The sequence below is a fragment of the Carcharhinus amblyrhynchos genome, chromosome 3, assembly GCF_965287045.1.
Source record: "Carcharhinus amblyrhynchos chromosome 3, sCarAmb.v2.hapA, whole genome shotgun sequence".
Taxonomy (NCBI): Eukaryota; Metazoa; Chordata; class Chondrichthyes; order Carcharhiniformes; family Carcharhinidae; genus Carcharhinus; species Carcharhinus amblyrhynchos.
The window spans coordinates 131841143-131857627 of record NC_137326.1 but is presented as its reverse complement, the minus strand read 5'-3'; the positions used below and the strand labels follow the sequence as shown (position 1 = coordinate 131857627).

The following is a 16485-nucleotide window of genomic DNA, read 5'->3' as shown; positions in this document are numbered from 1 at the left end:
GGGCCAGATGGCCTACTCCTGCTCCTATTTCTTATGTTCTTATGTTCTTATGTTCTTATGTTCTTATAGACTACGCACCTCCCGCCACCCCCCCCCACCCCCCAATTATGATTCCCGTGGCGGCAGGAATGGAAGAATTCTCCCCCACTGTCTTTCTGATGAGCTGTTAAACTTACATGTTGTCTCAGATAGATGTCCGATACCCTGTTGTGAAGAAGAGCAGAAGACTGCTCCTCGGTCTCTTGGTTAAAATTCACTCTTCAACCAACATTACTAAAAACAGATTACCTGATCATTATTACACTATTTCTATGAGACCTTGTTTTATACCCAGTTGGCATTTTAATCTGAAAACGCAATAGTAAACTTAAACAAAACCAATTACATGGGCATGAGGGGAGAGCTGTCTGGCTGGCACGGTGGCACAGTGGTTAGCATTGCTGCCTCACAGCGCCAGGGACCTGGGTTCAATTCCCACTTGGGTCACTGTCCATGAGAAGTCTGCATGTTCTCCCTGGGCCTGCATGGGTTTCCTCCGGGTGCTCCGGTTTCCTCCCACAGTGCAAAAGACGTGCTGCTTAGGTGCTGAGTTCTCCCTCAGTGTACCCGAACAGGCGCCGGAGTATGGATTCCCACAGTAACTTCATTGAAGTGTTAACGTAAACCTAATCGTGACACTAATAAATAAACTTTAAAGTTCAGCGGGTAAAAAAGACTAAACGGTGGTCAATGAACAGTGGGAGACCTTTAAAGGAACAATACAAAATGTTGACCAAAACTGCTTTCCATTGAAGAACAGAAACCCAACAAGAAAAACCCATCCTCTGGTTCACTCAGGAATTTAAGGCTAATGTTAGCTTGAAAGTAAAGGCTTACAAATCCTGCAAAAAAACAGGCGCGCTCAGAGGAGTGGGAGTGGTTTAGAAAACAGCAACAGACCACCATAAAAGAAGATAAAAGGGAAAAAAATAGACTGAGTAAATTTGCCAGGAATATAAAAACAATTTGTGAGTGCTTTTATATGGATATAAAAGGGTAAACAGGAACTAAAATAAACCCCAGTCCCTCTGAAGCAGCGACAGGAGGAATTGTCATTGTGAATGAAGAACTAGCAGAGATATTAAACAAATATTTTCTGTCTATCCTCTCAGTAGAAGACAAAAAGTTTCATATCAGAAATTGACAGTGACCTAGGATCTACAAAAAGTGAGGAAATTTTAAAAATTCACATCGGCTGAGGAATAGTATGGGAGAAACTTAAACGACTAAGATTCAACAACCCGTGGCACCTGATGGCCTACATCCTAGGGATCTAAGTTTAAGTTTTAAGTTTATTTATTAGTGTCACAAATAGGCTAATATTGTCATAGAATCGCGACAATGCAGAAGGAGGCCATTTGGCCCATCGAATCTGCACCAAATGCAATCCCACCCAGACCCTATTCCCGTAACCCCTCATATTTACCCTGCCAATCCCCTTGACATCAGGGTTAATTTAGCATGTGCATGAGATGGGTGGTGGGGAGCTGTGAGTAAGTTTATCTACTAGTGTCACCACTGGGCTTACATTAACACTGCATTGAAATTACTGTGAAAATCCCCGAATCGCCTGTTCAGGTACACGGAGGGAAGATTTAGCATGGCCAATTAACCTAATCCGCTTATAGAACATAGAACGCTACAGCACAAACAGGCTCTTTGGCCCACAGGTTGCACCCATCATATCCATACCTACCAGGCCTATTCTATAACTCTCAATCCCATTAAATCCCATGTACTCATCCAGGAGTCTTTTAAAAGACCCCTGCGAGTTCGCCTCTACCACCACCAGTGGCAGCCGATTCCACTCACTCACCACCCTCTGAGTGAAAACCTTACCCCTAATATCTCGTCTGTACCTGCTCCCCAGCACCTTAAACCTGTGTCCTCTCACAGCGACCATTTCAGCCCTGGGAAATAGCTTCCGAGAATCCACCCTATCTATACCTCTCAACATTTTATAAACCTCTATCAGGTCGCCTCTCAACCTTCGTCTCTCCAGGGAGAAGAGACCTAGCTCCCTCAACCTATCTTCATAAGGCATGCCTCCCAATCCAGGCAACATCCTTGTAAATCTCCTCTGCACCCTCTCAATAGCTTCCACGTCCTTCTTGTAGTGAGGCAACCAGAGCTGTGCACAGTACTCCAAGTGGGGTCTGACAAGGGTCTTATAAAGTTGCAGCATTACCTCCCGACTCCTAAACTCAATCCCTTGATTAATGAAGGCTAGCACACCATATGCCTTCTTGACCACATCCTCCACCTGCGAGGCCAATTTAAGAGCCCTATGGACCCGGATCCCAAGTTCCTTCTGCTCCTCAACCCAGCTAAGACTCCTACCCTTGATATTGTACTCCTGCATCCCATTGGACCTGCCAAAGTGGACCACTACACATTTATCCACGTTAAAGTCCATCTGCCACTTCTTTGTCCAGTCTTGCATCCTATCTATGTCTCGCTGCAACTTCTGACATCCCTCCAGACTATCCACAACATCTCCAACCTTCGTGTCATCAGCAAACTTACTAACCCATCCCTCCACTTCCTCATCCAGGTCATTTATGAAAATGACAAACAGCAAGGGTCCTAGAACAGATCCCGGGGGCACTCCATTGGTGACCGACCTCCATGCAGAAAAAGACCCAGCCACAACCACTCTCTGCCTTCTGCAGGCAAGACAGTTCTGGATCCAGTATCTTTGAGTATCGAAAGTATCTTTGAACTGTGGGAGGAAACCGGAGCACCCAGAGAAAACACACACAGACATGGGGAGAATGTGCAAACCACACAGACAGTGACCCAAGGCCAGAGTTGAACCAAGGTCTCTGGCGAGGTGAGGCAGCAGTGCTAGCCACTGTGCCGCCACACTGCAATGACACTACTGTGAAAAATCCCTTAGTCGTCGCACTCCGGCGCCTGTTCGGGTACATTGAGGGAGAATTTAGCACGGCCAATGCACCTAACCAGCATGTCTTTCAGATGTAAAAGACACAGGTGCAGAGATATTAAATGCAATGATTTTTAGTTTCAGGAACGTTGCCATCAGATTGGGAGTTGGCAAATGTTACATCACTTTCCAGGAAAGGAGAGAGAGATAACAGGGAATTATTGGCCAGCTATCCTAACATCTGTGTTGGGAAAATGCTGGAATTTATTCTTAACGAAGTCTTAACAATGCACCTAAAGTTCAAACTATGAGTAAAATAAGTCAACACGGTTTAACTGTAGGAGAACAAAAACAGCTTGACGAAGGGCTATCCAGACGTGAAACATTGGACCTATTCACTCTCCACAGATGCTGTCAGACCTGCTGAGATTTACCAGCATTTTCTGCTTTTCTTTCAGATTCCTGCATCTGCAATAATTTGCCTTTACTGTAGGAGAATCCTGTTTGACAAATTTAGTTGAGTTTTTTGAGGATGCAACCAGGTGGATTGATTTAAAAAGGCATTCAATAAGGTGCCACACACACATTTCATTTAATAGGCAAAATAAGAGTTCATGGAGCTAGGGGCAACATGTTAGCATGGATTGCTTAACAGACAGGAAGCAAAGAGCAGGCATAAATGGGGCATTTTCAAGGTGGCAAGCAGTGAATAGTGGAGTGTTGCAAGAATCAGTATTGGGCTTCAGCTATTGACAACCGATATTCACGGCTTAGATAAAAAGACAAAGAGTAATCCATCTAAGTTTGTCAATGATACAAGGCTAGGTGGAAAGGTAAGCTGTGGGGAGGACATGGAAATGCTGCAAAAAAGTATCAGCACATTACATGAGTAGGCAACATGATGGAAGGTGAAGTATAATACAGGTTAATGTTTAGGATAATGGAACATGATCTAGGGGAGTGTGAGGTTATTCACTTGGGTCATAAAAATAGAAAAGGAGATTTTTTTTTAAGAGGTGCAAGTGTTGATGTTCAGAGGAACATGGGGTGTGCTCATATAAGGAACACAGAAAACTACTACAAAATAGGTCCAGTCAAAAGAAAAGTATCATGCAGGTGCAGCAAGCAATTAGAAAGATAAATGGTATGTTGGCCTTTTTTGCAAAACAATTGGAGTATTGGAATAAATAAGTCTTGCTGCAATTGTACAGGGTTTTGGTGTGAGCACATCTGTAGTTGTGTGCAGTCTTCGTCCCCACATTTAAGGTAGGAATGTGGATTCGATTTGACTTGTTATTGTCATATGTGTTAGTGTACAGCGAAAAGTATTGTTTCTTGTGGGCCATACAGACAAAGCACACCGTTCATAGAGAAGGAAAGGAGAGAGTGAGAATGTAGTGTCACTGTCATAGCTAGAGTGACGAGAAAGGTCGACTCAATGAGATAGGTCTATTGCAAAGGCTGATGGGCAGCAGGGAAGAAGCTGTTTTTTTTCTGGCTGGTTTAGTCATTCTATTTTTTTCCCTTTTATCTTCTTTTATGGTAGCCTGTTGCTGTCTTCTAAACCACTCCCATCCCGCAGACTTGCGCCTATTTTTTGAGGGATTTGTACGCCTCTCCTTTCAAGCTAATATTAGCCTTAACTTCCTGAGTGAACCACAGATGGGTCTTTCTTGTTGAGTTTCTATTCTTCAGTGGAATGCATTTTTGGTGAACATTTTGAATTGTTCCTTGAAAAGTCTCCCACTGTTCACTGACTACCTTTCAGTCTTATTTACCCACTGAACTTTAGCCAGTTCTCCCCTCATGCTCATGTAATTGGCTTTGTTTAAGTTTAATATCGAATTTTCAGATTAAACTGCCAACTGGACGTGTCACAGACAACAGTGTAATAACAAACAGATCATTTGTTTTCAGTAATGTTGGTTGAAGAGTGAATATTGGCCAGGAGACCTGGGGCAATCTACTGCTCTTCTTGATTTGATTTGATTTGATTTGATTTATTATTGTCACATGTATTATCACGTAGTAAAAAACATTGTTTCTTGCACAGTATACAGACAAAGCATATTGTTCATAGAGAAGGAAAGGAGATGGTGTAGAATGTAGTGTTGTAGTCATCGCTAGAGTGTAGGGAAAGGTCAACTTAATATGAGGTAGGTCCATTTTGAGGTCTGATGGCAGCAGGGAAGAAGCTGTTCCTTAATCAGCTGGCACTTGCCCTCAGACCTTTGTATCTTTTTCCCAACAGAAGAAGGTAGAAAAGAGTATGTTTGGAGTGCATTTTAGGCTGATTGGTGTTAATAGATTGTCCCTAAATTAGACCTCCCTTAATCTGGCGCACATATAATTCTCTAAATTTGCACCCCTTACTGTGGAATCCAAGAGGCGTAGACAAAAGTTGTAGGTAGAAGAAGGATTGGAATGAGGCACTCACTGAGAGTTAAAACGGGCGGCACGGGCTTGTAGGGCCAAAGGGCCTGTTTCCTGTGCTGCGTTGTTCTTTGTTCTTTATTATGAACAGGAGGAGGCCATTTTGCCCTTCAAGCCTGGTCCTCCATTCCATAAGATCATGCTGACCTGGTTGTGTCTCAACTCCACTTTCCTGTTTACTCCCCCCATAACCCTAGACTCCCCTGCCCATCAAAAACCTGTCTAACTCTGCCTTGCCTGAATGCAATGTCCCGGCCTCCACTGCCTCATGGGAAGAGAATTCCATCGATGAACGGCCAAGAACAAGATGTACTTGCATTGAAAGTAACAAGCCACTAAATCAGTCTCTGAGATAAGGAGTTTGTCCTATGATGAGAAGCAAATGGGCTTTTATCCGCTGGAGCTTTGAAGAATGAGAGACAATCTCACTGAATATTTAAGATTCTGATGAGTTAACACTGAAAAGTTTTCTCCACTGGTCAGGGAATCTAAATCAGGGGGCCTCATTCTCAGGATAAAGAGCCAACCACTTATGCTTTAGATGAGAAGAAATTACTTCACTCAAAGGGTTATGAATCTCTGGCAATCCCTACCCAAGAGGCTGCTGGATGCATCCATTGCTGAATACCTTGAAGACTGGGCTAGACAGATAATTGGACTCAAAGCCAATCATGTGACATGGGGAAGAGGGCAGGAAAATGGAGCAAAACCAATGGTCAGTCACGATCCTATTGAATGATGGAGCAGGTTTGACAGATGGTACAGTCTACGCCGTGGGGCGGCACAGAGGTTAGCACTGATGCCTCACGGCATCCGGGGGCTGGATTTGAACCCTGGGGTCACTGTGTGGAGTTTCATAGAATCCTACAATCCCCATAGTACAGAAGGAACCCACTCAGCCCACTGAGTCTGTAGTGACCACTATGCCACCCAGGTTCTATTCCAGTAACCCTACATATTTACCCTGCTAATCCCCCTGACACCCTCTGATGGAGACTGAGGGGCAACCTGATAGATGTCTACAAAATTATGAGAGCCATGGACAGAGTGGATAGTCAGAAGCTTTTTCCCAGGGTGGAAGAGTCAATTACCCAGGGGCACGGGTTTAAGGTGCAAGGGGCAAGGTTTAAAGAAGATGTATGAAGCTGATTTTTTACAGAGGGTGGTGGGTGCCTGGGACTTGTTGCCGGGAGAGGAGGTGGAAGCAGATGCGGTAGTGACTTTTGAGGGGCGTCTTCACAAATACATGAATAGGATGGGAAGAGAGAGATACTGGCCCTCAAAGGTAGGGGGTGTTAATTAAATTAGGCAGCATGGTCGGTGCAGGTTTGGAGGCCGAAGGGCCTGTTCCAGTGCTGTAATTTTGTTTGTTCTTTGTTCTTTGACACTAGGCACAACTTAGCAGGCAAATCAACCAACCTGCACACCTTTGCACTGTGGGAGGAAATCGGAGCGCCCAGAGAAAACCCACGCAGACACAGGGGGAACGTGCAAACTCCACACAGACAGTGACCTGATGCCAGAATTGAACCCAGGTCCCTGGTGCTGTGAGGCAGCAGCGCTAACCACTGTGCCACCGAGTGGGCTCCCTCCGGGTGCTCCGGTTTCCTCTCACTGTCCAAAAGACGTGCTGGTTGGATGCATTGGCTGTGCTAAATTCTCCCTCAGCGTATCCAAACAGGCATCAGAGTGTGGCGACTAGAGGATTTTCACAGTAACTTCATTGTGCTGTTATTATAAGCCTACTTGTGACTAATAAATAAGCTCTAATCCTGTGCCTATTTCTAGAGTTGTATTTTTGCGGCATTTTACATCATAATGGTAACTATACAACTAAAAGTCTGAGCCTGTAAAGTACTTTCAGATGTCTTGGAATAGTGAAAAGTGCTACAGAAATGCAAGCCTTTCTTTCATCTTTTCACTGGTAGGGTGCAGTACGACTGGCCTGAAATACCTATTGCAAGTTACAAATAGCCATTGTGCCGTGCTGTAAATGGAATCAGGACGGAGGGAGAAAAATAAGACTGGCTTTTCTTCTCTGAAGACAGTTGAACAAGCACAAAGCCCTCAGCAGGAGTCCTTGTGGACAAATGGTTTGCTTTCAATATTTTTGAGCGGCTGAGAGCTTTTCAGTTCATGCCAGTAGGTAGCAGAGAATGGAAGCAAACAAACGTTTAAAGAAAAAAGAAATTCTTGTTGGCAGTAAAGTGTCGCAATGCGTGTAGCAATCCCACAGTTCCGACCTTGGAACAGTGTTGTTTCTGCAGTCCAAACAATATGCTCACTGTCCATCGTGGCAACAACTTCTCTGGTCACTATCTGCAGCAATGTCAAAACTGAAAATGTCGGCCCAGTCTGGAGGCAATTGCTGCCTTTCTGATTAAATGTTCAACTAAGACTCAATGTTCTTGTTGTCATGATAATTAAAAGAAAATCTCATGACATTAGTCGAGAGCAGAAGATTCTCCTGGTATCTTTGCCAACAATTCCTCCACAACAAAAATCAAACCATCAGTTTTTTTTTATTATTGATTTTCTGTTTGCGGCTAAATTGCAAATTGAGCACTCTGCTTGTCTAAAAACTGTATTTGTCTGACTGTACTTCAAGAGTAATGCACTAGTTATACCCTGCTTCATGGGGCATGCTAAATACATCATGGAATCCTAGAGTTCCTGCAGTGCAGAAGGAGACAGAAGAACATAAGAGAGCCTGCCCCGCCATTCAATAAGATCATGGCTGATCTGAAGTGGATCAGTTCCACTTTCCCGCTTTCTCCCCATAACCCTTAATTCCCTTGTCGATCAAAAACCTATCTACCCGTGACTTAAACATATTTAGCGAGGTAGACTCCACCACTTCAACGGGCAGAGAATTCCAGAGATTCACCAGCCTTTGAGTGAAGAAGTTCCTCCTCAACTCTGAACTAAACTGCCCCCCCTCCTTACCTTGAGGCTGTGTCCTCTAGTCCTGCTATCCTTTCTAAGCGGGAAGAATCTCTCTACCTCTACCCTATCTATCTCCTTCATTATCTTATCCATCTCTATAAGATCCTCCCTCATCCTTCTAAACTCCAACGAGTACAGACCTAGTCTATTTAGAGACCATTTGGCCCATTGAGTCTGCACTACAATCCCACCCAGACCCCATCCTGTAATCCCAGGTATTTACCCTCACTACACAAAGAAGCAATTTAGCATGGCCAATCCACTAACCTGCACTTCTTTGGATGGTGGGAGGAAACCGGAACCTAGAGGAAACTGACGCAGGCACAGAGAGAATGTGCAAACTCCACACAGACAGTGACCCGAAGCCGGAATTGAACCTGCGTCCCTGGCGCTGTGAGGCAGCAGTACTAATCACTGCGCCGCTCTCACGACTTGATGTTTTTTGATTTGATTTATTATTGTCACATGTATTAGTATACAGCGAAAAGTATTGTTTCTTGCGCACTACATAGACAAAGCATACCATTCATACAGAAGGGAATGAGGGAGTGTAGAATGTAGTGTCACACTCATAGCTGGGGTGTAGAGAAAGATCAACTTCATGCAAGGTAGGTCCATTCAAAAGTCTGATGGCAGCAGGGAAGAAGTTGTTCTTGAGTCAGTTGTTATGTGATCTCAGACTTTTGTATCTTTTTCCCGATGGAAGAAGGTGGAAGAGAGAATGTCCAGTTTGCGTGGGATCCTTAATTATACAGGCTGCTTTGCCAAGGCAGCGGGAAATGTAGACAAAGTCAATGGATGGGGAGCTGGTTTGAGTGATGGATTGGCCTACATTCATGACCTTTTGCATTTTCTTGCGGTCTTGGGCAGAGCAGGAGCCATATCAAACTGTGATACAACCAGAAAGAATGCTTTCCATGGTGCATCTGTAGAAGTTGGTGAGAGTCGTAGCTGACGTGCTAAATTTTCTTTGTCTTCTGAGAAAGTAGAGGCGCAGCGGGCTTTCTTAACTATAGTGTCGGCATGGGGGGACCAGGACAGGTTGTCAGTGATCTGGACATATAAAAACTTGAAATCTCAACCCTTTCTACTTCATACCCTTTGATGTAGATGGGCGAGTTCTCTACTACGCTTCCTGAAATCAATGACAATCTCCTTCATTCTGTTGACATTGAGGTAGAGATTATTGTCACCGCACCAGTTCACCAGGTCTTATCTCATTCCTGTACTCTGTCTCATCATTGTTTGAGATCCAACCCACTACGGTGGTGTCATCAGCAAACTTGAAATTGGAGGGGAATTTGGCCACACAGTCGGAGATATATAAGGAGTATAGTAGGGGGCTGAGAACACAGCCTTGTGGGGCACCAGCGTTGAGGACGATCGTGGAGGAGGTGTCGTTGCCTATCCTTACTGATTGTGATCTGTGAGTTAGGAAATTCAGGATCCAGTCACAGAGGGAGGAGGCAACTCCCAGGCCATGGAGTTAAGAGATGAGTTTCATGGGAATAATGGTGTTGAGGACTGAGCTGTAGTCACTAAATAGGAGTCTGACATAGGTGTCCTTGTTATCTAAGTGTTCCAGGGTTGAGTGCAGGGCTAGGGAGATGGCATCTGCTGAGGACCTGTTACGATGGTAAGCAAACTGTAGTGGATCCAGGTAGTCCGGGAGGCTGGAACTGATTTGTGCAATAACTAGACTTTCGAAGTATTTCATAATGATGGATGTCAGAGCCACCGGTCGATAGTCGTTAAGTCATGCTGCTTGGTTTTTCTTAGATACCTGGATGATGGTCATTTTCTTAACGCAGATAGGGATTTTGGATTATTGTAAGTCTACTTGTGACACTAATAAATACACTTTTAAACTTTAGTTCTATTCTCTTCAGTACAGAAAACATCCTTTATAAATGATGATTATTTCTCAACTGTGCACGGCTAATATTTCTGCTGATTGAGCTGATCTGTGAAAAATAGAAAGGGTTGACGTGTTGAATGTTAGGTGTGGGTAGAATACAGGGAGGAAACTGGAGAAAGGGATGATGTAAGAAACTGGAACAGGAAGAGCCATTCAGGTCCTCGCGCCTGCCCAGCTAGTCAATGTGACAATGAATGATCTTCCACCTCAACACTACTTTTCTGCACTATCCCCAAAACCCCTGACTTAAATATTCTCGACAAATGAGTATCCACAGCTCCGTGCATAGAAAATTCCAAATTCACAATCTCTTAAGTGAAGAAACTTCTCCATATCTCAAATTGAAATGGATAACTAGTTATTTTGAAACTGTGACCCCCACCCGTCCCCCTCACCGCTCGGCACAGTGACACAGTGGTTAGCACTGCTGCCTTACAGCAGCAGGGACCTGGGTTCGATTCCCGACTTGGGTCACTGTCTCGGCGGAGTCCTCCCGTTCTCCTCGTGTCTGCGTGGGTTTTCTCCAGGTGCTCCAGTTTCGTTCTACACTCCAAAGTTGTGCACTGGCCTTGCTAAATTGCCCCTTAGTGTACCCGAACAGATGCTGGAGTGTGGTGACTCGGGGATATTGCAGTGTTAATGTAAGTCTACTTGAAAATTAATAAATAAACTTTTAAAATTTAGTTCTATACTCTTCAGTACAGAAAGCATCTTTCCAGCATCGATCCGAACCAAAATTATTTGTCTCATTTAAATGACCACTTATTTATTCAAACTCTGGGGAACATAAGCTTCGTGTACATTAATCTCTCCTTTCTAAAAGTCACAGGATCCAGCCAAGTGAATCCTTGCTCCACTATCTCTGAGGCAAGTAAGGGGACCAAAACTGTACACAAGGCCCAGCCTTACAGTAACCCTGTACCAGTGATAGGTAACTAGGCTAGTGAATGGGCCACATGAGTCAATATCCTTACTCTTAGTGGGTCAAAATATTGAAGCCAGACTTGTTCACTAACCACAAACCCATAAATGAGAATTAATACATGCCAAGTATTTCATAACAATTTGGAGGAAAATTCTTAATTATTCATAGAACAACCATCAAATTCAAATGGTAAAAGCAGAAGAAATATTTAAGCTCTCATTGGACGCAGAGGGAGTGCACAGCTTTTACAGTCAATGTTGTGACCATCACTTCCTTTGCCCTTGTTTTGCGTGCGAATCATTTCAATCATACTGGGACGGAAGAAAATTCCACGGATGGAAATCTAGTAACCCTACAGGTGGGCAACAGTCACCCCAAAAATGTCTCGTAGGCCACACTCAGAACCGAGATGGGACTGCATGTGTCCCCCAGACCACCACTCCCCCATTCAGTTTTAAGAGTCTCTTTCCTGCTATATATCAATCCCACTGTGATGAAAGTTAACTTGCCTTTGTTTGAGTGGTTGGGGTCGGACTCGGTTCAGTGGGGATAGAGTTAAGCTTGCTTGAAATACAAGCAACTGAGTGTTAAGATGGATAGAGAAAAGCGGATTCCACTTCAGACAATGAATTCTTGAGATTCCTTAAATTCTGTGAAAGCATCGGAGTGGTGCAAACGCAGTGTCTGCTGGGAGGGGAGGAGGAGAACACGAAGACCAGCCCTAAGGACAATGGGTGGGAAAGGACTGGAGAGCTTTAAAGGGGGAATTCCAGAGTTTAGGCTGATGTCAGGATCTTCTACTTTGTTTACTTTCTCAAGAGGCTAAGGAAATTTGGCATGTCCACTGTGACTCTCACCAGCTTCTACAGATGCACCAAAGAAAGTGTCGCAGCTTAGTATAGCACCTGATTTGCCCAAAATCACAAGAAACTGCAGAGACTTGAATGAAGCCCAATCCATCATGCAAACCAGCCTCCCATTCACTGACACTGTCTACACTTCCCACAGCCTTGGAAAAGCAGCCAGCATAATCAATGACCCCTTGCAGCCTGGGCATTTTCTCTTCCGCCCTCTTCCTTCAGGAAAAAGATACAAAAGTCTGAGGTCACGTACCATCTGACTCAAGAACAGCTGCTTCCCTGTTGCCATCTGACTTTTGAATGGACCTACCTCGCATTAAGTTGATCTTTCTCTACACCTTAGCTATGACTATAACACTACATTTTGCACCCTCTCCTTTCCTTCTCTATGAAAGGTATGCTTTGCCTGTATCATGCGCAAGAAACAATACTTTTCACTGAATACTAACACATGTGGCAATAATAAATCAAATCAAATGTGCAAGAAAGCAGAATTGGAGATCTCAGAGTTGTATGCCCATGGCAGGTTACAGAGCTAGGCAAAGACAATGCTACAGAAGGATTTAAAAGCAAAGATGAGAACTTAAAGTTAAGCCATTGACAGGACAAGAGTCAATGTAAGCCGGTGAGAACACTGGAGGTCAATGAATGGGTCTCAATGTGAATTATGAATTTTGGATGAGTTCGCGTTTAGGGAGCACAACAACTTGCTATTTTATGGAACCATTGTGTAGAAACAGGGGCAAAGAAAAACAATGTTACAGAGATGGGGAGGGCCTCAGAAATTCAGCTCAAGGTCAAATAGGACGTTCAGTTTGCAAACGTTCAGCTTCAGGCAGTGGCCAGAGGGAGTGATCGAGCTGCAACTCAGCGCTCATATCCTGAATCTGCTTCACAACAGTCATTGCATGCTGAAGTCATGATTAAGCTGGTAAAATTCCTCACTCTCCCTCATCTGCTGTAACTCACGCAGAGGAATTCACCCACATCCACAATCAGACTGCACTTGGAAGAATTCTAATTACAAGTCAACCGTTTTGGGCATTTCCTAAATAGAAACAGACTCTATGGTTGTTTTTTGCCTTGTAACACCAACCCTAACCCTTCAATTTGCGTTATTTCATGCATAAGGCTCCATTATAAGATTCATAAGAACAGAAGAACTGGGAGCAGGAGTGGGCAATACTCGAACCTGCTCCATCATTCAGTAAGACCATGGCTGATCTCATCTCGGCCTCATCTCCACTTTCCTGCCCATTCACCATAACCCTACAACCCGTTACTGATTAAAAATCTGTCCACCTCTTCCTTAAATCTAGTCAAAGTCCTGGCATCTATCGCGCACTGGGGTAGTGAATTCCACAAACTCACAACCCTTTGAGAAAAGTAATCTCTCCTCATCTCTATTTTAAATCTGCTACCCCTTATCCTAAAACTATGATTTCTTGTTCTAGATTGCCCCACCAGAGGAAACGTTCTCTCCGCGTCAACTTTCTCAATCTCCCTCCTCATCTTGTACACCCCAATTAGATCTCCTCCCATTCCTGGGGGTGTAGGCTGAAGATGCACAATGTCTCTTTGTAAGACAGACTGCTCATCTCTGGAATTAACCGAGCGAACATCCTCTGAACCGCCACCAACAGAACAACATCCCTCCTCAAGAAAGGGGACCCAAAATAGACCTACATTATCCCACATTTTATTCCAATGGGTACGATTAATGGTCTCAACTCTCATACAAGCGTAAAGCAAGTATGGGCAAATTTGAAAGAAGCTGTCACGAGATCTGAGAAACCATGGAAAACGCACTGGGATGCTGAGCTATCGAGGGGAAATATATGCTCAAGAGCATTCGCTGGCTGAAAGTCACACAAACAGAAATGAATAAAAGTCCACTGGCCCATGTGAGACAACACACAATGAGTTTGTTCAGTGAGCATCCTTCCATAACAATAAAGGATTGCTAGTGAACCCGCCTGCTCCACCTGGAATATCACAGAGTCATACAGCAGAGAAAGAGGCCATTCGGCCCATTATACGAAGTAGGAATTTAACCCTTTTAAAGCTCCTCCGCTATTCAATAAGGTCAAGGTTATGTATTTTAGCTACACCTTCCTAGAGTATCCCTACATCTCGTAAGTTCCCCGGAACACAAAATCCATCAGTTAAAGTTTATTCATTAGTGTCACAAGTAGGCTTGCATTAACACTGCAAATGAAGTCACTGTGAAAATCTCCCTAATCGCCACACTCCGGTGCCTGTTTGGGTACACTGAGGGAGAATGGAGCATGGCCAATGCACCTAACCAGCGCATCTTTAAGACTGTGGGAGGAAACTGGAGCACGCGGAGGAAACCCACGCAGGCACAGGGAGAACATGCAAACTTCACACAGACAGTGACCCCAGCTGGGAATCGAACCCAGGTCCCTGGCACTATGAGGCAGCAGTGCTAACTACTGTGCCATCGTGTTTCCCAGTGGTGCTTCCACACAACCCTCTGGGGGCAGAGAATTTGAGTGAAGGAATTTCTCTTCGTCTCAGTCCTCGACCTCCTTTATCTGGTGACTCCTAGATTCTTGTTGTCGTTGTGCCTGCTCGCTTGGAGAGACTTTTCTCAGTTCCCCTCCCCCCCCCCCGCAACACCTCAATAACTGCATTGTTTTCCGTATCTATCCCATTGCCCATTGGAACATTACCTTTGGCCAGCTTCCACCAACCTCACAGGCAGCACACTGATGATCACCGCGGCAGCACTGCTGCCTCACAGCGCCAGGGACGCGGGTTCGATCTCCAGCTTGGGTCACTGTCTGTGGGGAGCCTGCACATTCTCCCCGTGTCTGCATGGGTTTCCTCGGGGTGCTCTGCTTTCCTCCCACAGTGCGAAAGACGTGCTGATTTGGTGCTAAATTCTCCCTCAGTGTACCTGGACAGGCGACTCGAGGATTTTCACAGTAACTCCATTAATGTAAGCCTACTTGTGACACTAACAAATAAACTTTAAACACTCTTGTAACAAAATAAAAACAATCTCCGCCTCCTTCCTTTTTCCAAATCAGCTGTGATCTCTGGTTACCCACCTAGCCACTATTAGGAACAGTCCCTGTTTATTTTACCCCGTGAAGAATCTTCCCCTGGTCTGAGCCTGCTGTCAAAGCTCCTCTTAGAGAAGAACTCAGGTTGAGAAAGGGTTTGCACTAACTCCTGCCCACTTAGACACGGTCCAGTGTACATGTGTGTCCCTCCCCGACTCCCACAGTGTCAACTCACACCGCGTTCATTGCGCCACTCTCACTGTAAGCCAGGCTTTGTCGGAGTTCGCCCAATACAGGTTCTTAAACAGTCAAAGACTGAAAATAAATGGGTTTTGCTGATGAGGGGCAGGAGTCAGACGCAGCATTCAATGGGTAAAGTCAGTGGGGGAGGAAGCCAGGCTCTGTCCCCTGCTCGAGTTAGTCGAAGGGCCAAGCACACTTCACTCCATGTTGACAAACAAACTTTTAAATAAACTTTCCTACCACATATCGCCGACCTTTTCTGAAACAAGTAACCGCACAGGAACTCCTAGTCAGTCCTCACACGCACAGTCGGACAGATCCAGCAGCAATGCGTGACCCAGAGCAGCACAGGTTCGAATCTCTCTGCCTTCTAATCTCTCCCATTGAAAATCCAGCTCTTCCTCCGGCAGATCTCACGCTTGTTTTTTTTTGCTTGTGTGTAACACATTCAAATGTCACTTCTACCTCCTCGCTGTCTCTGCGGGGTAAGCGTCATGCAAAGGCGTGGTACTTTCTTTCACAAGCTTCATGCATCGAGTTACATCCCTCCCAGTGACTACTGCTGATTGTGAAAAGGCATTCGCCCTGGGATAATCAGTTTCACTTCTGGTAAAGAGAGAACCAGCCCATTCCTCTCCAAAACCAATCTCCTTTCGCAACCCAGACACCCCCAGATCTTAATTGCCAGTGTTGTGTGTGTGTGTGTGTGTATGTTATTACTGGAGATAAATCTACAAACTTTGCAGTTTTTCCACTCCTTGCCCTTTGGAATTCAGGACGAGTGACATCTGCCTTTTAACTTAGACACAGTTGTGGCCGTGCTCTCTTCTCCCAAAGGGAGATATTTTGGAGCACAATAGTTGGCATGAGCAGCGGTGACCCACCAGGACAATGGGAGAGTCCAGTGAGTTACTGCTGCAGTTCAGACCAATGAAGGTGGGATCTCACAGTGTCATATAGTCAAAGAGATTTACAGCATAGAAGCAGACCCTTCAGCCCAACCTGTCCATTCTGCCCTTTACTTTAACCACCATGCTAGACCCAATTGCCCATGTTTAGCCCGTATCCCTCTATACCCATCTTACCTATGTAACTGTCTAAATGCTTTTTAAAAGACAAAATTACAACCAACTCTACTATCACTTCTGGCAGCTTGTTCCAGGCACTCACCACCCTCTGTGTGAAAAAAATGCCCCTCTGAT

General features: G+C 44.8%; 1 protein-coding gene across 2 annotated transcripts in view; it reads right to left on the bottom strand.

Moving 5' to 3' along the window:
• p2ry1 (purinergic receptor P2Y1) overlaps nucleotides 1-15784 on the bottom strand; it is a 47004-nt gene extending 31220 nt beyond the window's left edge. For both annotated transcript variants that reach the window (XR_013886338.1, XM_080186019.1), the window contains exon 1: nucleotides 15524-15784. The gene's annotated coding sequence lies outside the window, so the exon portion shown is untranslated. The remainder of the gene's footprint in view (nucleotides 1-15523) is intronic.
• Nucleotides 15785-16485: the final 701 nt, after the last annotated feature.